This window comes from Epinephelus lanceolatus, chromosome 22 (assembly GCF_041903045.1).
Source record: "Epinephelus lanceolatus isolate andai-2023 chromosome 22, ASM4190304v1, whole genome shotgun sequence".
In the NCBI taxonomy this organism is placed as follows: Eukaryota; Metazoa; Chordata; class Actinopteri; order Perciformes; family Serranidae; genus Epinephelus; species Epinephelus lanceolatus.
Window position 1 is genome coordinate 20131805 of NC_135755.1, and position 23405 is coordinate 20155209.

At 41.9% G+C, this 23405-nt stretch overlaps 1 protein-coding gene across 3 annotated transcripts in view; it reads left to right on the forward strand.

Moving 5' to 3' along the window:
• nhsl2 (NHS-like 2) overlaps window positions 1-23405 on the forward strand; it is a 222453-nt gene that overhangs the window by 50851 nt on the left and 148197 nt on the right. The window contains exon 1 of one of the 3 annotated variants that reach the window (XM_078164060.1): window positions 12018-12108. The exons of the other annotated variants lie outside the window; for them this stretch is intronic. The gene's annotated coding sequence lies outside the window, so the exon portion shown is untranslated. Of the gene's footprint in view, window positions 1-12017; window positions 12109-23405 lie in introns of those variants that run through there. 3 annotated transcript variants of the gene reach the window in all.

The window sequence follows — 23405 nt, forward strand, 5'->3', positions numbered from 1 at the left end:
GCATAACCATCAGTCTAACCATCTTCTTCTTCTCCGCCACCACTCTCCCTCTCTCTCTCTGTCTTTATTCATCTCCCTCCTCTCCCTTCTCCCTCCCTCAGTTCTTCACCCCCTGCCTTGCACTTTGAAGAAGGCTCCCGCCTCAGTGTGATACATATTTTAAAATCTTTTTCGGTTTGTCATGCAGAATCTGAAGTGTTTCGGTTTGAGAAAGAAAGCTGCACTGTGAGTTTGTTGATTCTACAGCAACACTGCGGTGCCTTTAATCCCTTCGTGTGAGGTGACTGCTGTTCAGACCTGTCCAACACTAGAGTGAGCATGGAATCCCCATGGTTGAAATATTAGTATAAACAATTAGCAAAAGTATGGTAAGAGACACACTGAGGGGGTAGCGGGAAGAAACAGTCGTTCATTGATCTTTAAATTGCATTTTAGATACTGAGCTTTGTTGGATATGCTCAGTTTAGTTTGTAGTAGTTTTGGGACAAATTTGACTCAAAGAATTAAATATGAGGTGGTCTTTCGTCCATGATCGTATCAATGCAGCAGTGTAAGAAAGCTGTGATTTTGCAGCTCAGGCTGGCGACTCTGCTAGAACCATGTTTGTTTGTTTAGACCACCCTGATGGAACAAATGTGATTTCCTCACAGTTCTTTTTTATTGAATTTCACAATTTACATACATTTGCAAAAAAGCAACACCATTCCCACCCCACAATCCCCTGCCTCCTGTTGTCCCTCACTGATGTTAAACTGGCTCTGCTTTATCAAGGACTGTGCAACATGGTATTCATGTAGTGGTGTAAGGGAGTTACAATGGGCCCCAGTGCACGCTATTATGACGGGCCCTAGTGCACCTTGGTTACTAGTTATGAAGCGCGCGCGCACACACACACACACACACACACACACACACACACACCTGGTCTCACTCTGAAGTCATGGAAATCCAGCGCTTGGGCAGTGACTTGGGGTGCCAGACACCGACGAAAAACCTGTCCTTTAACGTTGGCATGACACATGGCCGATCGCAGTTACAGTTTAACAATGCCTGACAGGGTTGGGGGGAAATGCGTTGGGACAGGAACGAAAGTTAAAGTGGCAAAAGTCTGAATCGGGAGGGCGGGAAGCAAATCTACCAAATCTGCCAAATGATAGTGTATCTGGGGTTAGCTTTAAGGGCGATTCATATTTGTGCTGCAGAGCCTACGCTGTAGCCTGTGCACGTCACCTACGCCGTTGTGAGCATTTATACTTGTGCAGTGGTGTGTCTGTGTCACCCTGTAGTTACACCTTCAAAACACTAGTTGGCAGCGGAGGTTTCTGTGGAGTGCTGTTCAGTTGATTCAAAACACACATTAAACACACATTAAACATGGCTTAATAGAGACAATTTCAAACACAAGTACACAAATCAGCTTCACTATAACTCGCAGCATTCACAGACAAAGCAGTTGTCTTTATCTGGACACATTTTCCCCACAAATACAACATGCTAATGTTTTTAGCACAAGCCTATGGCACTTTCCACAGTATTAATTAGAGCTAGATCTAGCTGCTAGCAGACTTTTCCTCTACCCATATGAAGCCAGGGACAACAGCAACATGTAACAAAGGCAACGTTACAAAATTGGCTCCATTACAACTCACAAGGTTCACTGACAAAACAACTGTCTTATACTAAGCACGTTCTCCAACATAACATGCTAACGTTATTAGCACAAGCCTATGGCATTTTACGTTGTATAAATTAGCCTAGCGACAAGTGGAGATTTCCTCTATTCATATGAAGCCAAGATAAATCTAATACAAGACTTATAATGCTATTTTTGTGGAGGCTTTATTGTCTTCACAATTTATTGTTTCTTATCTGTGAAATTAAAGTAAATAAAAGCTTCATTTCCATTGAGGGAAATGGTTTCAGCTTACAAAAATAGTCGGGAGGTCTGTGTCGCGGTGACACATAGTTACATTTCTGGGGAGGTGCATGTCAGGCTACGCCGTAGGGTATGGTGTAGGCTTTACGTTGACATAGAGCCTATGTTGTAGGTACTGCGTCGATTCAACGCAGAAGTATAAATCTCGCATTACTTTTACTTTTGCTGGAACAGACAGTCCTGCATAGTGTGACCATGATCGCTCACTAACCTTATTTAAGTGCTCATTATTGTTACCATGGCAACAAAGATCCCTGAACATTAATGTAGTCAGTCTATTACCCCAAATCATGATCTTTCTCTAAACCTGATGAAGTAGTGTTTGCGCCTAAACCTCACCAAACCTTAACCACGGTGTTATAACATCACACAACAGATTTATTCAACAGCAATTCTCAGCAGTTCTGGAAGTCACAAACATCAGATCAGAAATCACTCCTGTGTGTCGTTCTAGAGGGCAAACGATGCATTTTGTGGTTTGGAGGGCTTTGCAAAGACACCTCGTCTATCACCAGGCACAATCACCTCTAAACATTGAAATCTGATTGGTTATTGACGGGCACTGACCGCTGTATCCGGGCTTCTCTCTGCCAAGCCCACTCTGGCTGAGTTCTCTCTCAATCTCTGCGCTTTGTAGGAAATGACTTGATGATTGCTTTGTTGAATGCACCATCAGGGTAAGAGGTTCAATTTCCTCTCTGACTGCCTGGAGACTCAAACTGGCACTTCAGTTTTTTCCCAAAAATAGTAAAAATGTCTCTACACATTGTTTCTTTTTTAGAAGTCTGAAAAGCTTTTGTGAGCTCACAGAGTTGTAGATTTTCTTGATTTCTCAGAGGTTTCTCACAAGTCTGTTACATATACTCAGTCCTCGGGCCTCTCTTTTTAATTGCCGCCAAAAAACTCAATTCTAGGCAACATGAAGGAGAGGAAGCAGAGAGTCAGGGAGACAAAAATGAGATAAATATATAGAGAAAGAGAAGATGCCCTGACAGAGAGGAGCTGGTCTCTTCTCTCCTTCTTTCCACTCCTTATAGGGATTACAGTCTGGCTGCTCTCTGGCTTCATTATCTGCTGTGGGATGGAGCTTTGGAAGATCACACTCACAGAGGCAGGGCTGTGTGTGCAAAAGTGTGTATAAGTGAGTGTTTATATGTAGTTTCTTACCGAATGTGTGTGTGTCTATGGCCTCTGGGCAGCAAAAGTGTTTACAGGGAGAAGAAGGGATAATGATGGAGGGGGGAGTGGGCTGTGGCTTCGAGAGAGAGGAAGCGAGAGTTGAGTTATGAGAGGCTCCCAGCAGGAGAGAGGACCATAAAGTTGAAATAAAAATAAAATACAATAAAACAAAATGAAAACGCCGGAATGAAAAATATTAGTGTGGGTCAGACGAAACCAGAAGTGGGGATAAGAAAATTGAAAAATGGAAAGAACAGGAAGGTATCAGGACTTCAGGAGAGCAGCTCAGCCTGCAGCTAATTTTCCCTAGTGGCCACTTGTGGTATTGCAGCAAAAAATCACCTGTAAAGAGCATTTTCCCCATAGACCACCATTATAAAAGAGACATCTGTAAAACTGTTTGCAAGACACCTCCAACTGTAAACAAGATCATTTATGACTCTATTTATTATAGATTTATGATATACAGTACAGGCCAAAAGTTTGGACACACCTTCTCATTCAATGCGTTTTCTTTATTTTCATGACTATTTACATTGTAGATTCTCACTGAAGGCATCAAAACTATGAATGAACACATGTGGAGTTATGTACTTAACAAAAAAAGGTGAAATAACTGAAAACATGTTTTATATTCTAGTTTCTTCAAAATAGCCACCCTTTGCTCTGATTACTGCTTTGCACACTCTTGGCATTCTCTCCATGAGCTTCAAGAGGTAGTCACCTGAAATGGTTTCCACTTCACAGGTGTGCCTTATCAGGGTCAATTAGTGGAATTTCTTGCTTTATCAATGGGGTTGGGACCATCAGTTGTGTTGTGCAGAAGTCAGGTTAATACACAGCCGACAGCCCTATTGGACAACTGTTAAAATTCATATTATGGCAAGAACCAATCAGCTAACTAAAGAAAAACGAGTGGCCATCATTACTTTAAGAAATGAAGGTCAGTCAGTCCGGAAAATTGCAAAAACTTTAAATGTGTCCCCAAGTGGAGTCGCAAAAACCATCAAGCGCTACAACGAAACTGGCACACATGAGGACCGACCCAGGAAAGGAAGACCAAGAGTCACCTCTGCTTCTGAGGATAAGTTCATCCGAGTCACCAGCCTCAGAAATCGCAAGTTAACAGCAGCTCAGATCAGAGACCAGATGAATGCCACACAGAGTTCTAGCAGCAGACCCATCTCTAGAACAACTGTTAAGAGGAGACTGCGCCAATCAGGCCTTCATGGTCAAATAGCTGCTAGGAAACCACTGCTAAGGAGAGGCAACAAGCAGAAGAGATTTGTTTGGGCCAAGAAACACAAGGAATGGACATTAGACCAGTGGAAATCTGTGCTTTGGTCTGATGAGTCCAAATTTGAGATCTTTGGTTCCAACCGCTGTGTCTTTGTGAGACGCAGAAAAGGTGAACGGATGGATTCCACATGCCTGGTTCCCACTGTGAAGCATGGATGAGGAGGTGTGATGGTGTGGGGGTGTTTTGCTGGTGACACTGTTGGGGATTTATTCAAAATTGAAGGCACACTGAACCAGCATGGCTACCACAGCATCCTGCAGCGACATGCCATCCCATCCGGTTTGCATTTAGTTGGACGATCATTTATTTTTCAACAGGACAATGACCCCAAACACACCTCCAGGCTGTGTAAGGGCTATTTGACCAAGAAGGAGAGTGATGGAGTGCTGCGGCAGATGACCTGGCCTCCACAGTCACCGGACCTGAACCCAATCCAGATGGTTTGGGGTGAGCTGGACTGCAGAGTGAAGGCAAAGGGGCCAACAAGTGCTAAACACCTCTGGGAACTCCTTCAAGACTGTTGGAAAACCATTTCAGGTGACTACCTCTTGAAGCTCATGGAGAGAATGCCAAGAGTGTGCAAAGCAGTAATCAGAGCAAAGGGTGGCTATTTTGAAGAAACTAGAATATAAAACATGTTTTCAGTTATTTCACCTTTTTTTGTTAAGTACATAACTCCACATGTGTTCATTCATAGTTTTGATGCCTTCAGTGAGAATCTACAATGTAAATAGTCATGAAAATAAAGAAAACGCATTGAATGAGAAGGTGTGTCCAAACTTTTGGCCTGTACTGTATGTATCTGTTTAATATCTGTAAAACCTTCTTGGAGACGAGAAAAGTGATTTAAACATGTGTGACATCATCACAATGTGAAGTCCATGAGCCAAGTGGGATATTGCAGGCAAGTTTTTTTTGACGTATGCGTCAGGCGAGCAACTACATTGGAGTGAATAGGCGCCATCTTGTCATCCAGTGTCTAGGTATGAAGGAGGGGTAGAAGTGAGAATGGCAGACAAAATAAAAGACAGGAATTTAGTAAAATGACACAAAAAAGAGGAAATGTACTCAAATAAAAGTGGGATAACAAAGAACATGAGGAAGAAAACAAGTAGGAAGGGAAGGATAGTAGTGAGGATAATAGGTCTGGAGTAAGTTGAGTGAAGTTAACGGTGGTAAGATGGTACTTTAATTGGATTAAATGATTCAAACCTCAGGACTGTTGCATTACACTGACATTACTGAATTACACTTATCAACTGGGATCATCAGTAACTTTGTCTGTGTGTGTGTGTGTGTGTGCAACCAGTGTTAATCCAACCAGAGGAGATGAAACAGAGAGGTATTATTCCTCCAAAACCTTCATTTTGCTCTAGTTTCCTCTCATCTTTCCTCAGTGCTGCTCTTTTCCCAAGATCATTTTTCAACGCCTTCCCTTCATCCGCTGTGTTTGTGAGATTAATCTTTGAAATTAAAATGTACGAAATTAAATTGCACCTTGAAATTAACCTTGGGAAAACAAGAAATGAGCAAGAAATTTGGCGTTGCACTTTTAATCACAGAATTATTTCTAGATAAGAAACAGACCTTTCAACATAAAATAACAAAATAAATCACACGTCAGTGTGCTTTGTGGCGGGGTGGGCTGCGTGTTTTGTAAGAAGGACAGGAGATGAATTTGAAAGGCTTTAAGAGTCTGTATGTGACAGTCAGAGCATTAATACAGCAGATAACTTCTGATTGCTGTGTAAAGATACAGTGGAGTGATGGCATCCTGAGCAGTGAATGAAGTAACACTCCCTCTCTTTGGGTTGGGTTTTGAGCATCTCTGTTCTTTGTTGTGTTAGACGGTCCAGGTGGGCATGTTATTTAGTGCATGTGATTCCCTGTGTGTGTATCCCACTGGCTAGCTATTTGCTGCTGCTCTGCACTGCGTTCATACAGCAGTTAGTACTGATAACACTGTCCAGACATAAACCGTCATTGCGGAAGCGTAACACCTCTCCACAAATGTCCCCCCATGTTAACACTGTTAGCTTTATCAGCACTGATGCCGTTGTTAGTACTGTTCATGCTGTTAGCACTGTAAAGCAGGATTTATACTTCTGCGTTGAAACGACGCTGTACCTATGGTGTAGGCTCTGTGCCTACGTCGTAACCTGTGCTGTAAACTGACATGCACCTCCCCAAATGTAACTACACATCGCGGCAATGCAAAGTTTTTATTTACTTTTATTTCACAGATAAGAAACAATAAATTGTGGAGACAATAAAGGCTCAATTTTAAGTCTTGTGTGTGATTTATCCTGGCTTCATATGAGCAGAGGAAATCTCTGCTAGTTGCTAGGCTAATTTATACAATGTAAAATGCCATAGGCTTGTGCTAATAACGTTAGCATATTGTATTTGTTTGGAAAGCGTGTTTAGTATAAGGCAGCTTTAGGATAAGGGAGCCTTATTTTGTAACGTTACCTTTGTTAAATGTTACTGTTGTCCCTGGCTTCATATGAGTAGAGGAAAAGTCTGCTAGCTGCTAGGCTAATTTATACAATGTAAAATGCCAATGGCTTGTGCTAAAAACATCAGCATGTTGTATTTGTGGGGAAAATGTGTCCAGATAAAGACAAGTGTTTGTCTGTGAATGCTGCGGGTTATAGTGAAGCTGATTTGTGTACTTGTGTTTGAAACTGTCTCTATTAAGCCATGTTTAATGTGTGTTTAATGTGTGTTTTGAATGTGCTCCTCTGAAAACACCCAACCTTGAGTGCTGATGCACTTTGGAGGCATCACTGTTTGGTATGATAAAATACCCTCCTTTGCTGTGGATGAAAGGGAGTGACAGTGACCAACACAACGTTTGATCCAAAGCAATGACGCCAACCAAAAGTTGAACATTTTTCCACTCTTGTTAACCAGGAAAAAAACACAAAAAACAAACCTGCAGCAATCAGTGCAGAGTAGGTGCTCAACGCCTCATCACGCTGCTGTTATTTGTAATATCTTGTAAGTATGTGGTGCTCCCTTTGCAAAGATGTGCAAATGTTTTTGCCGTTGACCAATCAGTTGGTGTAAGAGTAGGTAGAATTTTTCATTAAGCGCGATTTTCTTTGGTTGACTACAGCCTTACAGTTGTCAAGAGTATTGTCTGTTTCCAGGAGACGCTGGATTTATTCGAAAGACTTTCTTTCTCCTGCTCTCTCCCTGCTCCCCATCAGTTTCTGTCTTCTTCTGATGAGAAGAAAACAAACAGCCTCCCTCTCTGCCTTCATCTCTGTGTTATTCCTCGCCTCTGGTCATGTCTGAACCGAGCGTATATACAGAAGCTGCTATAAAGGCCTGTTAACTCGTATCTCCCTCCCTCTTTTCCCTCCGATCCACCCCCCTTCCCTTTCTAACTCTCATCTGTTTCTACTTAAACATGTCAGATCTCATTTTCTCCAGTCCCTCCTTTGTGTCCTCTGGTGAAGGGAGCAGATGGGAGGGCCTCATTTTGTCGCACCGACTGAGGAGTCACCGAACGGATAGACGGCGGCGACTGCGGTTGCATCAAAAATTGGGCGATGGATTGGATATGAAACGGCTGGCTTGTGAAAAATTGCCTCCCACATATCGCAAAATGCAATTTTTCACAACCCATGTGTCATGTTGAAACTTGAAGTAAATCTTTCTTTAATAAGTCTCCTCCCCTTCATTTACATCTGGGCTTGTTACTTTCTGACCTTTTTGTAAAAGCAATGTGAAACTACAGAGTGGATGAGGATGAGGAGGCTGTGGATGTGTCTTCTTTCTTGTTAAGAGCAGTTCTAATAACAGAGTTTGGAGTTAAAGGTGGATTTTAAGACTTATTTATTCCAAAGAGTCCCTTCTTCCTCTACTCCCATTTCTTCTACTCCCTCCATCACCTCCAACCTCCTTAATCTGCCCAGAATATTGTCAGGAAATGGCTCCAGTGACAGGAGTGCTGAGAAACATAGAGAGAGCCGGTATATTTTTCTTTTAAAGGGAGTCTTATTAAACCAGGTGGGGTGTTATTTGACCCCGTTTGGAGACTGTGAGAACTTGCCGGCACTGCAAAGAAAAGATAGAAGACAGATAGAAATACCCAGAGGACAGAGACAGAAAGACTGAGAGGAAATTAGAAAGAGAAAAAGAAAGAAATGTGATTATTTCTGAGGAGTTGGAAAAAGTCCCAAATTCTGTTCTTACTTTTGTTACTTTTCTACTTATGTAGACGTCAAGCTGATTTTGTTACTTTTCCACACAGGCAACCGCTCTGAGATATGGTTGTGCTAAGATCATTTAAAGTCAGTAGAAGGATAAGAGACCCTTAGAAAATAAAAGCCCATGTGAATTTCTCACGCTTGCAACACATTTAATTAGTTTATGACATGTGGAGCACTGTTTCACATTTGAAAAACGCAGCCCAGCTACCAGAAGAAAATGTTGGCATTTTTCTACAAATCACGAACACCTTACATTTGCATGTTTCATATGGATCATATCGATGTTTCTAATGTGATGTAATATTTAAGCTGACTTTGTCACTGGGAGGTGGAGGGGATGGTGGATAGCGTGTCACCCAGGCGAGATGCTTGCCAAGGTAGAGACCACTGATTGAGACCAGCAAACAACAAGATAAGTCATTGCTGCATTTCCAGCGGCATTTTAGGCACCACATGTGCATGATTCAGCAACCCTTGGCTGTTTTTCCAGTTGAGATAATGCTACAAAAAGCGGTGTTTTTTTTGCTGAGATATTGCTGCATTCCATGCTGGGATCATGCCCCCCAAGACCGGATATTTTTAGTAAAATGTCATCTGTTCCCAAGGGTTTTATGTGCCTCAGGGGGCATACACATACCATGTTTTTTGTGCCCTCAAATTCATTTCAGTTTGCGCGGCAGGCGCACTCAAATGCCAGACCTACACCATTGCGGTGCAAATGCCTGCCTGAGCACCTGTTTTTCAGGGAGTGCCGCGAGATTGACCGAGTTCAACTTTTGGAACACAGCAACGCGCACTACATGTCATGTGACGACGACCAACCAATGCACTCAGGATTTCAGGTAAATAGGCTAAGATACTATGCTTGTTAAAGTTGCTTAGCAATCTCAGATGCAATCTGCCGCTGCACTTTTTGAAGCTAGCTCAAAAGGCACAAAAGTAGCGCCCAGCACCTGACCTCGTGTTTTCCAGGCGGTTAAAGAAGCGGCATGTGTGCAGCCCCTAAACCTGCGTGGTTGCTAAAACATAGAGTTGCAGTATATCCCCGACACAATAATGTGCAAATGTAACTTATCCTTGGTTTGCAGAAATGTTCAATGCCAACATGTTTCTGGCACCTGCGTTGAAAAATGGGTTGTTATCACATAATTGAGGTAATACTTAACATGCGAATTGGCACATGTGATTGTCCAGGCTGTTCTCACAAACTGTTTGTTGTCCTTCGAAAACAATGCACCCAAACTTGTATATATCCCACCTGTTTTGATAGGATGCGATCATGCGACCAATGCGCTGACTGGAGTAAACAAGGAGGCAGTCCCGAGCAGTCTTATTAGGAGGCAGGTTGGGTTGTTGATGTGTCACAAAACCCGGGACTTTCCCCTGGAGATGCATGTTCAGAATTGTGTGAACTTTGAGTAATTTTAAGGTATGTCCTCGCCATGTTTCTTCTCCTAAACCTAACCACAGTAACTTTACTTTGCTAAACCTCACCTCTGTAACTTCATGTTAATAATGTAACTGTACATTAGGGATGTAGCGTCATTCGTGGGCTGCTAATTCGTAGGATATCATATAAACCATTTTATGTTGGATTGTCAGATAGGTCACAGGTAAAACGTAAGTCTTATGTAAAAACAGCGCATTTACATTTAATCAAATCTGACACATGATTTCACATGACAACACATTCTCATTCCAACCTTGTCATATATTGATTTTTTGGTCGTAGACTCCACGTCCACATACGATGTGCAGGTACCCTGGCTGCATTGATTGTTGACGTTCTGGGACACTGTGTCAAGTTGTCTTCTTTCAGGATACACTTCCATTTTCACAGGATATTAACCGTTTACATACAGTCTTTTTCAAAATAAATGCACTATGTCGTTACAACACCACAAATTGACTTTTGTATTTCCTTGAACAACTAACACACATGGTTAGGTTTAGAAAAAAAGAACAGGGTTTGGCTTTATAATCTTACGGGATGCAAACAACACTCTTCCTGGGTGAAAGTTGGTGTTTGTTGGACCCATCCCCTGATGCCACTGGGCACCGTTGACCTATAACGGCAACTGGCCACGTATCATGCCGATGGTAAAGGACGGCTTTTTCCGTCAGATTTCAACAATTTAGGATTGAGACCGGGCTCCACATGAGGAATTTGCACAGGCTCCTGTGGTTGTGTGACACATTGTTTCATGTGTTTGTTTTTGGACATTACTCTCAAACTTAATCGCATTTCACCTGTGCATTTTTGTATGGGACATAAAATACATCACTTCAATGAATCAACATGCTTTAATCAACATAATACATCCACATTTGCTGATGAGCTGATAGAGAAGATTAACACTGATTCCATATGTATGCGGTTTAAGTGATTTAAGAGTTAATTATAAAACTTAGTTTTAAACTCAAAAGAATCCAAAAAGTACACTGAAAATCCCCAAAAGTGACGGTGATGAGAATGTAATTAGTTGCCTCATTTAGCCTTAGAAAAAGACAAATGAGAACTGTTGATGAGGAGAGAGGAGGGACACAGAAAGATGACTGGGATAAAAAATGAACAGAGGAAGGGAGTGAAAGATTAAAAGAGAAAGGCACGAGGGAAGTCATTACTCTCAGCTGAAAGACTGACTGTATGTGGCTCAGTGCAACTACACACAAATATCTGCTCATACAGTCAGAGACTAAGGAAAGGTGAGGAAGAACTTTGACTGACGACGCAAAAGTGAGTTGGCCAGAATTGAGTCAAAGAATTCAATATCACAGTTTTGATAAAAGACAACTGTACTTAAAAGAAAAAAGATGTTATGAATCACAGTCCAAGAGTCCCATGTATATCTTAAATAAGATTAAAACAAAGTTAGGCTGCTTAGATGCTACAGAGCCTGGAATAAATTCTCTATGATACTCTGGATAACTTCGGCTTCTTTGCTGTCACGCTGCTAAAATGTTATTTGATTTGCTTTGACTCGAGAAAGAGAGCCAGTTCGGAGAGAAGGGAGAGACAGATGAAGAAAGATGGAAGACATGAAATGACGGATTATTTAATAATGTCACTGAGGAGTGACGTGGGGATAACCAGACAAAGTGAAAGAGCTAGTTTGGGACTAACGTCAGGATAGAGTGACAGGGAGAAGGTGAAGTATTGATAGAGCGAAACTAATGTAAAATGAGGGCAGAGAAAAAGAAAGAGAGCAGGAGTCCTCCTCCTTCAGACCCCCTCCGTCCCCGCGGGGAGCAGATAAAGTCTGGCTTGAGTTAGCCATGCAGAAGAAAAAGAGGGACACACACACACAGAGTCAATCCATCACTCCCCTCCCACCCAAACACTCGTCCTCCTCTCCTCCCTTTTCCCTCCATTTGCTATCTGAAGGAGAAGACGGTGCATTTACTTTTACTTTCTCTCTATCCAGCTGTTTATGTTTGTCTGCAGGACAGTCCAGTTGAGCTGCACTCAGGTAGGAGGGTGAGGGCGGTGAGGGAGGTTGGTGGGAGAGGTAACTTTTAGCAATGAAACTTGTTTTTTTTTGTTTTCTACCTGTTTGTCTCTCTCTAACATGAAGCTCTGAATTCTTCATTTTGTTTGCTGACTCAACCTGAAAACTGGGAAGACATGCTAAATGGACATGCCAATTTAAGCTTAAAATAGCCCCTTATTTCAGGACTAATATCGCTTGGATTTGGAGCAAGATAGTCTAAAATATAACAAGACTGGTAGTTAAAGGTTATCCAGCTTAAGGAGGAGCAATTTCATCTGATAATTGTCTATCATTGTTGAGAGAAGACACTGGGTTTCTACAACAAGTGCTGATAGTTGAATGACTTGTCAAAGTTATCCGAAACCACCCATATGACTGCTTTCTCATCGGAAATCTCTAAAGGTTGAGGTCTAGATAAATTTAGAGAAAGACTGCAGTCATGGTTAAACGAAACTAATGTTGACTTTTTGTCTTGTAGGCTTTGTTGACCAAATCATCCACCTGAGCATAATAACCATGTATGGTTGGGTTTGGCAAGTTTTGGCATGCATACTGAGGGCTTGGATCGTGCTTTGGTGGGCTCTGGTCAAGCTAAAATCAGATTAGGAATGTGCTAAGACTTGTGTTCGGGTTGGGCTTGTGTCCAGTTAGGAATCGGGTTTGGGATGGGCTTGGTGGTGGGATCAAGCTAGGTTTCAGAACAGGGTTTTTTTATTTTGCGCTAGGAATCAGGTGGGTTTTGGACCAGGTAGGGCTAGGATCAAGTTTGGAGCTGTGTCCAGGTGAGGATTGGATCAGGTTTTGGTTGGGTTCGGGTGATGCTAGGATCAGATTGAGCTTGGGTCAGGCCAGGATCAGGTGGGGCTTGAATCAGACTAGGATTCTGGTTCGGGAAGGCCTTTTTCCCACTAGGAGGAGTCAGACTTGGTTTGGGCTAGGAGTAGGCCAGGGATCAGACTAGCATCAAACTGGGATTTTGCTAGGACTTTGGTTGGGCTTTGGTTTGTGTTTAGCTAGAAATCAGGTTTAGGTTGGGTTTGGATCAGACCAGGATCAGGTGGGGCTTGGATTGGGCTAGGAGTCAGGATTGGATCAGGATTAGATTAGGTTGGGTTGGGCTCGGATCAGGTTGAACTTGGGTCAGGCCAGAAATTGAATTGAGGTCAGACCCAGGTTCGGCTAGGATTGGGTCAGAAATTGGACTAGCATCAGACTAGGACTGTGCTTGGACTTGGGTTTGGGTCGGGCTTGTGTTCAGATGGGAATTAGGATGGGGGTGGGCTTGGGTCAGGCTGAGATGAGACGGGGCTGGGACTAAGAAAGGATTCAGGTTCAGGACATGTTTTCTCCCCGCTAGGAATCAGGCGGGTTTAGAATTAGGTGGGGCTAGAATCAGTCTAGGATTCAGGTTCAAGTCAGGATTGGATTGGGTTTCAGTTTGGTTTGGGCAGGGCTAGGAGCAGGTCAAGCTTGGGTCAGGCCAGGAATTTGATCATAGTCAGACTTTGGTCGGGCTATTATTAAGCTTGAGACAATAGACAATGAATTAAGAGATTATTGGGCTATAAATTGGACTAGCATCAGGCTAGAATTGGGCTAGGACTTGGGGTTGGGACAGGCTTTTTTCCCACTAGGAATCAAGTAGGCTGGGGAGCAGGTCACGCTTGTGTGCGGACAGGAATTGGAATGGGGCCAGACTTAGGTTGGGCTAGGATCAGGCTAGGAATTGGGTTCATGTCAGGCTAAGATGAGGTTGTGCTTGTTTTTGGATAGACAATGGGTTCAGGTTGAGCTGGCTGGGATTAAGTCAGGCTTGGGTTGATCCAGGATCAGGTGCGGCTTGGGCCAAGTAGAATTCATAATGTATGCCCAACTGTGTTTGGCTTCAGTTAAGGCCATATTAGGGATAGGATTTGGCTCCAGTCAGACTCTGGAATGGACAGTCTATATTCAACCCTGGTCCAAGACTGGCCTGGGTACATAAATATTGAACAATTTAACTATTAAGTACTATTTTTAAAAAAACAGAAATCTATTGACATGAAACTATTGCAGATTCTGTTTCTAAGTCTGTCTTTTTGGGTAACATCTTGCTTTGAGCAGCATATGAGGTGCAAAATGGTTGTCACAGGGTGAACACTAACCTCAGGTGCTGTACTGATGATCCCTGCTGTCGGTGCCACTGCAGCTTTGTCTTGAACATTTTGCAGATATTATGTTGAACCTTGGAGGCATTATAACAGAGCAGAGATGTCGAGTGTGTGAGAAAGAAAGAAGCGCTAACAACGGAAGATGAGAATGTAAACAGATACAGAAATTTTACACGCACAGGTATGCTGAGATATTGATTCCTTCCCTTCCTCCAGTTCGGATTTCCATTATAATGATGTCTCACCCTACATTGCTCGACTTAAAGTTCCCATCTCATAGTATCTTCACTCTACCCATCAAACACACAGTTTTGTTAAACATTTCTTACACTGCTGCACAATTTATTTCTCACCGTTGTGCACATTTGCATGGTTGTACAACGCTGCCTCTGTGTGTGTGTGTGTGTGTGTGTGTATTTCACAATGTACTTATGTGAAAAGACTGCCGCTGTTAGGAGCTAAACCAGGAATCCCACAGGAGGAAACGGCGTCAGATCTCTCTGCCTCTGTAAGTTGTTATAAAGTTCAGGAAACTATCTTTCTGGTTTCTCTGACAAAGTTGAAAATCTTTCTGCTGGAGCAAAAACTGTCTGATCAGAATCACTTTATTCATGGAGAAGAATAAATATGCCTTGGAGATATGCAGAGACATAGCAACAAGTTACTGACGTATATACTGATTCGTATGCGAGAGACACAGTAGGACGTCAGATGCAGTGCACATACAAACCAGAGGAGATGGCATTGATATGAGTGCTGCTATTGTAGCGGCTGGTAGAAGAGGATATAGAATAATTAAGAATTCCTGCACTAAAGTGATTAGAGAATAGGCATTATGTAAATGTATTGCTATTGTCTGTTGTTACGGTGAGCAGTTGCTAGAGGGCAGAAACAATGCTTAGTGATATACATAAGGAGTTAACGCAGATCAGAAGCCACTGAAGCCAGTGCTTAAAAGGGATTATTGTTCATAGGAAATTAGATCTTATTTAGAGCTAGCATGGGAACACAACACTGGAAGCAAAGGTTTTAGGGTATAAATGCTGTTTGTATTTGACGCTGCAAAAGGAGTTACATATCACAAAGCAAATATTTGTCAACTTGGCTTACCCTAGGTCTTCAGAAAACACTAAGTATGAACAACAGTCTTTGTTTTTTCATATACATCCCAGCCAACTCAACAGAAGAACTGCAGCACCTTACAGCCATCTGCAAACACCTACACTGGTTGGTTAGCTTAACAGTTTCAGCCTGATACTGGTGGTTTCCGCTAGGGGCAGACCACAGCACTCAGACACAGAGGTTGGGAAAAGCGAAGAAGGCGGTGACACTGTATTTCCGGAAACATGGATACTCTTGATGAAGAGGAGATTATAGTTTTATGTCTTTTAAGATCTCGGCAGAGGAAAACGCGTCATTTCTGCCGTCATCGGAGATGGTATGTGTGGCCCGACCTCACGTTCACGGTCTCTAGAGGTCTACTTCGCACGAGCGCCTCTAGTGTTCATGTCAATATTGTATCTCGCGCACACGTCACGTGAGGGGCGTCAAAGTGAGCGGTCTACGTGCCAAACGACCGCAAAATACGCATGGCAGCCATGATGCACATGCACACGCGTGGTCTGCAGCAAGTATACTTCTCGCATAACTAAGCAGTGCTGCCAACTTATATCATTGTGCCGTATTCATTATGAATGCAGTCCACCTTATGCTCGTTTTGCTAATGTTTTTTGCTGCATCATCACTACTAGAAATGCAACTATCCTTGTTTAAATTTTTAAGAAGCTACAAATTATATTCAGACACAAAATAAACCTGAGAGACAGTGAGTTGTTTTGTCATTAACAAATTTGTGTTAGGATAAATGTCATAATACAGTTTTAAAAGCAAGGCAGTTCTGTGCTTTCTTTTTTCCGACATCCTGCTCCTTGCAACTGTTGAAAGATCTGAGTCACAAGAGTCTTTCTGCACACAGGTCACTTGACATTTTAATATGCCATGACTATACCTCATTTGAATATCGACACAAAATTAGCGTTTTCTTCCTCCTTGTATAACTCTCGAGGCAGATCCCGCTGTTCTGTAGAGCTCTGGTAGTCCTGGGATTTCGCTTTCTACGGTGGGTTAACTTGTGATAAAAGTCACATGTTCAGCTCATAATTATACTGTCACTAGTGCAGAGCGTGTGATTCAGCCCGCTGGATCTCCAAGACGCCCCATTCTTTCATTTTTGGGTTCTTGAAGGTATTTTGTTATTTTAAGTGTAGATTTGTGTCCCATCGGTGTGTCTCAATACCTCCCAGAGAGATTTGGGGCCAATTTCACAGCAGAGGATTAAGCTTCATCCCTGACTAAACTCATTTTTCCTCCAATGGAAACCTTCATTGAGACAGAAAATTACCCTCAGACTTGTATGTGTGTGATAGTAACCCCCCCCCCCTCCCTCATAAGTTTGACAATCACTAATTATCCTTCAGCTTTCCCTGCAGCAGTTTCATTATTAGCTGCAAAGTTTTTAACGTGTTCCTAAGTACTCGTGTTATTCCAAAATGAGACATCACTTTATAGAAAAGGGTTTAGAATATACACCATCGTATGTGATATAATAAAATAAACCTAAAATAATATTTGAAATAAACAGCCTAAGTGTTGATAATGGTGTGAAACAGATTGGATGATGCCACAGTGAATATGTAGTGTTGTGGAAGTCGTCATGTCATAGCTGCAGAGTACAGTTGAGAACGTCTTGTCCCTGGTGTCTGACCGCAGCGTGTCCAGCGGTATTAGGTTATCTGCTCTCGAGGGATTAACCGATTTTCTCTGGTCTGGAGGAATGTGTGAGAGCTGAACAGCTCTGGCAGAGCGGACAGCAGATCAGAGTGCACTCACCCCGCCCGAGGACAGACTGGGACTTAACAGTGAGGGTGTTTACGTTAATGCACATTAATATTCAGGATATCAGCCTCGGGCCTGCAAAGTTTTGGTGTATATGGAGAAAACAATAGATATACTGTACATCTTGTGTGTGCTGGTTATGTAGTTTAATTTTATAAGGGCCTGAAAACTTAGTTTCTGAGATGGTGAAAGGTTACGTCACAGATATAGTGATATTTGAATCGAAATCTGATGAGAGTTGTGAAATTGTTGCCAGTTGAAGCAGATTTTTTTAACGGTTTATATCTGAAGTGTAACCTTGATTGCACATTTAGTAATGCATTTTTATTTCATAGCTAAATACATGAACCCAAGTTCTGTGGAGTTTTAAAGGGTAACTTTGGTATTTTCAACCTGGACTCTATTTTCACATATGCACCATTAATTTCAGCCCTTTTTCACACCTCTTTATGTGTGATACTGACGCTGAAGGCACCCTTTGGCGCCTCTATGAGACTCACCACACTTTCAGCTAACTTCCTGATGCTTAGAGCAACTGACGTAGTATAAACAGCAAGACAGTCCACATAGGGTGGGAGGGAGGGATGATGGATGGGTAAAACAGACTTTCACCCAGGAGACCAATGTTCATGTCCTGTGTGAAACCAAAAGTCAGTGCTGTTTTAAGGTTACGTAACTTAAGTTTATCCACCATGTTCTTAAATTAACTCACATGACGTATTTACATCAGTGACATACTTATTATAACCCAAAACATGATGTTTTTTTCTAAAGCTAATCAAGTAGTTTTGTTGTGTAAACCTTACTGCGACAACATTAACCATGTGTTTCACCCAGGACACAGCTGTGCATCACACACAGATGCAAGAGGGTGTTTCTCATGGAGACACCAAATGGTGCCTTCAGTGTTATGTTGAATTTATACTTCTGCGTTAAATGGTCATCGCACCTATGGTGTAGGCTCTGCGTTGACGTAGCCTGACATGCACCTCCCCAGAAATGTAACTACACATTGTGGCGACGCAGACCTCCTGTCTATGTTTGCTAGCTGAAACCATTTCCCTCAGTGGAAACAGCTTTTATTTACTTTAATTTCACAGATAAGAAACAATAAATTGTGAAGACAATAAAGCCTCCACAAACATAGCATTTTAAGTCTTGTGTGTGATTTATTATGGCTTCATATGAGCAGAGGAAATCTCTGCTATTCGCTAAGCTAATTTACACAATGTAAAATGCCACAGGCTTGTGCTAATAATGTTAGCATATTGTATTTACTTGGAAAACATGTTTAGTATAAGACAGTTGTTTTGTCAGTGAACCTTGTGAGTTGTAATGGAGCCGAATTTTGTAACATTATCTTTGTTAAATGTTGCTGCTGTCCCTGGCTTCATATGAGCAGAGGAAAAGTTTGTTAGCCGCGGAGCTAATTTATACAATGTAAAATGCCATAGGCTTGTGCTAATAACGTTAGCATGTTACATTTGTTTGGAAAACATGTTTAGTGTAAGACAATTTTTTTGTCAGTGAACCTTGTGAGTTGTAATGGAGCTGAATTTTGTAACGTTACCTTTGTTAAATGTTGCTGTTGTCCCTGACTTCATGTGAGTTGAGGAAAAGTCTGCTAGCCGCTAGGCTAATTTATACAATGTAAAATGGCTTGTGCTAAAAACATTAGCATGTTGTATTTGTGTGGAAAATGTGTCCAGATAAAGACAAGTGTTTGTCTGTGAATGCTGCGAGTTATAGTGAAGCTGATTTGTGTACTTGTGTTTGAAATTGTCTCTATTAAGCCATGTTTAATGTGTGTTTAATGTGTGTTTTGAATCAACTACACTTCACAGAAACTCCGCTGCTAATTAGTGTTTTGGAGGTGTAACTGCAGAGTGACACAGGCACACCACTGCACAAGTATAAATGCTCAAAATGGCGTAGGCTCTGCATAAAGTTGGCGCACAAGTACTGTATAAATCCTGCTTTAGTATCACACTCTGATGGGTGTGAAAAGGCTTTGGAACTTGATGATCTGGAATGAAGATCTTTTTTGTTGAACCAGAAACAGCCCTGAAAACGCTATCGCCAAAACCACCAGACTCAATTTAAAAATGCAGGACTTTTATCATTGTGAAACAAACTTTATTTAAAGTCGATTTGTCTTTCCACTGTCCCAACAATCATCAGCTCTGGTCTGGTCAAAATAAACCCTTAAGTTACACAGTTAGATGTGTTAGTATCACCACGCCAGCATCAATGAAGCCACCATGCAGTACTTTCCCTCAGGGTTGTTGTCAGTGTAAGAATGGGCATACTGCTGTTGTCATATTGTCAACTAAAGGTTTAATTTGGTGTCCATTCAACAGCTCCTTGTTTTTGTCTGGTGCGCTGTGAATCCTTTGCTACCAGCCCAAAAGACTTCTCTCTGCAAACATTAGGTTTTGACCATGACTCTTGCAGCGCAAACCTCCAGAGTGTTCTTCAGACATGGATGCGGCTTTGGCTTCACTCTCCTCATGACAGATTACTCATCACAGCAGAATGCTTTTAACAAATTACGCCAAGTGTGATGTGGTTTCCCACGCTTCTCATCTGTGCCTGTGGTGATGTCACCAACCAGCAGCAGCAGCGGTGCATCTCACAGTGATGACATCATGTGTTATTGTTGCTGCTGTGGTTTGCTCACAGTGAAGCCTCAGGGGAGTCATTTAGAGCACCACTCGCACTTTCAGCTGATGTGACAGCCCAAGTTCAGCTTTGGTAATTTTTCTTGTAGCGGAAGGATTAAGTTCTGCAGTGGGAAGTTCACACACTGATGCCAAACTAATGCTCCAATTTGCTTGAAAGATTTCAGCCAACAGAAACATAAATATTCATCTGATTCCCAAACATCATCAAAGCGTTGCCCTGATGATCCAAAATACTGAATTAAATGCTGCTTGTTCTCCTCCGTCTGGAGCTTTGGGTTTGAATCTTTGTTCGGCTTTAGCAAATGCTTGACATTAAAAACCATTTTGTAATTTCTGCATTCCAGTTTCAGCCAGTGACTGCAGTAATAGCTTGAGGTTTCCCTGCTGAATGAGCTTCAGATCCTTTGTAAAGGCCTGTTATTGCAACGTCTCAAATGGCTTTAACCCTGAAATTATTACATGACCATGCCGTGGGCTTCAGGAAACCACGAGAGAGATCCACTTTCAGTCCTGTATTGATTTTTGAAGTTTGCCTATCAGCTTTTCTGAACGACCCAGATGGTAAAAGGGTGTTTTTTGTGTGAACTAAACACTTACTGTAGCATTGTTTTACATTTATTATTCATTTGGCACATACTCCGTTTTTCTAAAATGTTGTGCGGCTCATTTTGTAACGAAATCCCTCAAATAAACAAAAGCGACCCGGCACAGACGCCGCCACAGACTTGGCCTTGTCTTTCCTTGGATTGAATTTCCGCACTTTGCAGATGTATTGGTATTGTTCTCTGGCTTTGAGGAAAGCTAAATGTTTAACCGCTAACCAACAACACTGATTATTATTTGATTAAGGGACGACGAGGGAAGACTGCAGGAGGCAAATGAAATTAAAGAGCATTATAGAGCAGAACTAAATACCAAAACACTGGGCAGGCCTAATCCTCCCTCAGCACAACAATGTGGAGTGGTCGGAGGAATGTGGAGTGTTTGTTTGCTTGTGCGGGTCTGTAGAATATGTGTGTGTTGCTGTAGTTGTATACATATGAGGATCAAATGGCTGACCAAGAATATGTAATGAAAACCATCTAAAGTGAGGACGTTTTGCCCTTTTTCTCCTTATTAAAAGGTTGATTAAAAGTATCAGAATTGAGAATCTGAGATCTTTTTCTTTCTTCCACACATTCTTTTACCTTGTCAAAACTTTTTCAGCCCCAACCCATGCTGACTCATGTGACATCATTTGTGGCAATCATCAGACTTCACACACCTCCCCGTGGAGCCGCAGAGAGCTTTACACAACTTTCTCGACACATGCAGTAGTACCCCCCAACACCTGTAAACAGACTTTGATGTGTAAAATCAGTGGAGCTCCACTTTAGGAACCAGGATCAGAATTAGCTTCAGGCTTTTCACAGGTGGGACCATCCTTCAATCGCAGCATTTGGGTTGAGTTTCAAAGCTTTGTTTAAGACCACCGACCTTTATTTTTCTAGCTCCTCATGATCCCAAATTTGCCAAAAAAGAGCAACAAGAAATATTCAGGCTGAATTATGGTGAAATGTTTATAGAAAGATGCACAAGACTTAAGCTGTGTCTCATTTCAGGGGCTGCAGCCTCCTAACAGGATAAGCAGTTACGGAAAATTAATGAGTGAATCAGTACATTTACATGCTACGCTCATAGCTTGGATAATCAGTCAAGTCGGACTTCTTGTCTTGTCTAAGTATACGTGCAGAAGAGAAAATCGAATTTCTGACCAAGTACGTCTGACTCCATCTCAATAGGTGGCACTGTGTCCTTTTTAATACAGTGCATATTGAACTAGTTCCAGTTGACCCGAAGAGTAAGCTAACGACGTGTGAAGATGGTGGAGCATGAGTGTAGTTTCCTCGTCCGTCCAGAAGTACGCCTTCTGCTTCTCGCTCACCATGGTGTTTGTTTGTTTGATTTTCCGGGCTTCCTGGCTTCGACTTTTCCTTCTTTGTCCGGGTGAAAGCTTGCGAAAGAAAAGGTGGTGCATGCAGCAATAGTTCGTTTTTAAAATCAAATATCTAGGTGTGTTAGTCGAGCTTTGGATAGTCCAATTTCAGTCGGGCTAAGCCAATAATTCGATGTTCTCAAGCTGCATGTAAACATACTGAATGAGTGAACTGCACTACTATTGTAAAACCTGCATGCTTTACACCTGCTACCTGTATTCCTTCTCTTTCCTGTTTTTGCTGACACATTGCTGCATTTGTTTGTGGTTTGTTACGGTCATTAAATACTCATCAGGTGAACGCCGATAAACAGTTGGCAGGAATGGGCGTCATGTCACCATGTGCACATGCTTCCTCTGGCGTGTACAAAAGAGATACGAACAAAACTGTAACTTGCTCATAAAAGCATTGCTCCGTAGAGCTAGTAGTGCTTAAAAACTCCACATGGTAGCGTCTACATCTTTTGCAACCAACCTGAGTTAATGACCTGTGGTGGCTGTGTGAATTATGTGCATATTTTGTTGTTTGGATGACTTCCTGACAGTTGCAGTTCATTTATTTCATCGCTGGCAGCATTAGCACCAACCCAACTGTTCATTACATTGTGTTGGATTTTCTGGCTGTGAACCCATCTACTTGTTAACAGATGAAATGGAGATACAAACATGTTTTATTGCCTGTTAGTGTAACCTGTGGAACCGAAACACATCATATTTGATGAGGAAAAAGCTCTTATTAGCCAAAACAAGCATGTGAGAGATCTGATACTAGCAGCTGAAGTCAGCATTGTTTTTATAAATGCAGATTGAAATCCTGAGTCAAGCGTCTGGCCCGCAGTCTTTGAGCATATTGGTAGCAATCTGGACAGTCTAGCTTTACTCTGTACCAAACATTGCATAACAGTCTGTATTATAAATTGGAAAAATGATAATAGAGTTTGTCTATTTGCTCCAGCTGACCTCAATCTCTGAAGAAAATAAACATGCTGTCGCTACAGATGTTATCTGTATGCACAGGCAAAGACAGGGTGGCATCTACAATGTTAAATGATTGTTAGAGGTGACTTTTAAAATATGAAAACATGGGGCTGGATAGTGAAGGATTAAAGTACAGGCTTAAGAATATTTGTTGCTCAAATAGCACAATTTATTTTCAGTTGCGCCTCATCCTTAAAGGATTAAACAGATGTTTTGGCTGGTCTTAGTCAAACCATAAAGGGATACTGTACGTTTTAGATTGATTCTTAGCTTCTGCAGTGGCAACAGCAGGAGAATTGGGCGTAAATGGGAGTGTCATTGTGTTTGTGTCCAAGAAGACTCAGACCCTCACACAGTGCGTGCATAGGCTCCACTGTCAGGTGAAGTGCAGTCAGTATGGTATTGCCTGTTTGAAGATCGGTTGTCTCATCTGATATGTTCGATTTTAATCATAATTTCATTACTGCAAAATTAAGCCAAAACAAACAAACAAAAAACAGCTAACTTTTAATTCAACCAAACACACATCATCCTTTCTATAATGTTAAAGGGGACTCCACCCATTTTACACATACTGTATGTCAGTTTACGCAT